This window comes from Etheostoma spectabile, chromosome 3 (assembly GCF_008692095.1).
Source record: "Etheostoma spectabile isolate EspeVRDwgs_2016 chromosome 3, UIUC_Espe_1.0, whole genome shotgun sequence".
NCBI lineage: Eukaryota > Metazoa > Chordata > Actinopteri > Perciformes > Percidae > Etheostoma > Etheostoma spectabile.
Genome location: NC_045735.1, coordinates 7,515,372 through 7,516,428, shown reverse-complemented (window position 1 = coordinate 7,516,428; position 1,057 = coordinate 7,515,372). Strand labels below are relative to the sequence as shown.

General features: G+C 39.5%; 1 protein-coding gene across 1 annotated transcript in view; it reads left to right on the top strand.

Annotated features, from left to right (window-relative positions):
- Nucleotides 1–1,057, top strand: part of bace1 (beta-secretase 1) — a 13,512-nt gene that overhangs the window by 8,120 nt on the left and 4,335 nt on the right. The gene's annotated exons all lie outside the window — the stretch shown is intronic.

Here is a 1,057-nt window from a genome sequence, read left to right as displayed (position 1 = left end):
CATGGTCTGGGGTTACATCCAGTATGGGGGTGTGCGAGAGATCTGCAGGGTGGCGGGCAACATCAATAGTCTCAAATACCAAGAAATCTTAGCTACCTCTTATATACCCGACCATAAAAGAGGCCAAATTCTCCAGCAGGATGGTGCTCCATCGCATACTTCCATCTTCACTTCAAGTTCCTCAGGCGAAGAAGATCAAGATGCTCCAGGATTGGCCGGCCCAGTCCCCAGACATGAACATCATTGAGCATATGTGGGGTAGGATGAAAGAGGAAGCATGGAAGACCAAACCAAAGAATATTTGAGACTCTGGGAGGCATGGAAGACTGCTTTCCTAGCTATTCTGATGACTTCATCAAAATTGTATGAATCCTTGCCAAACCGCATGGATGCAGTCCTTCAGCCATGGAAGTCATACAAGATATTAAATTTGGACTCACAGCACCACTATTTAATTTGCTGACTATTTTAGTATTTGTAGTAATTTGTTCATTTATGAATAGCAACAAAACTTTTGTCTTGCCAAAATTTGACCTTTCTGTCTTGTTTAAATATAATCTTTTTTTAGTGAAACTAATTTATTTCAGTGCATTGAACATCATTTGGAGGGTTTTAGCTTTTCATATGAAGCTATTTCTTACACCAATTGATTAATTAAAAGTCAGGTTAATAGCAGGTGTTCCTACAAAATAGATAAGCGACAAGACTTTTGTCAGGGACTGTATATATATCTAAGGAATGCTCTCATCTTTGTATTACAGTAATGCAATGTAAGGCTTGGCGATACGGCCCAAATCTGCTATCCCAATATAGGTCATTTCATATGTAGATAACATGTACTCCATGATATAGCACGTATTCTTTTCTTCTTTTTAAAGGTCCCGTGGCATAAAAGTTTCACTTCATAAGTTTTTTTAACATTACTCCAAACTGCCTATGGCATATACTAAATGAAAATGAATACTAAATGAAAGCTCAGATGGGCCGATCTGGAATCTGGCTCCTAATGAGGTCATAAGGGGCAAGGTTACCTTCCCTTTCTCTGCTTTGCCCGCCC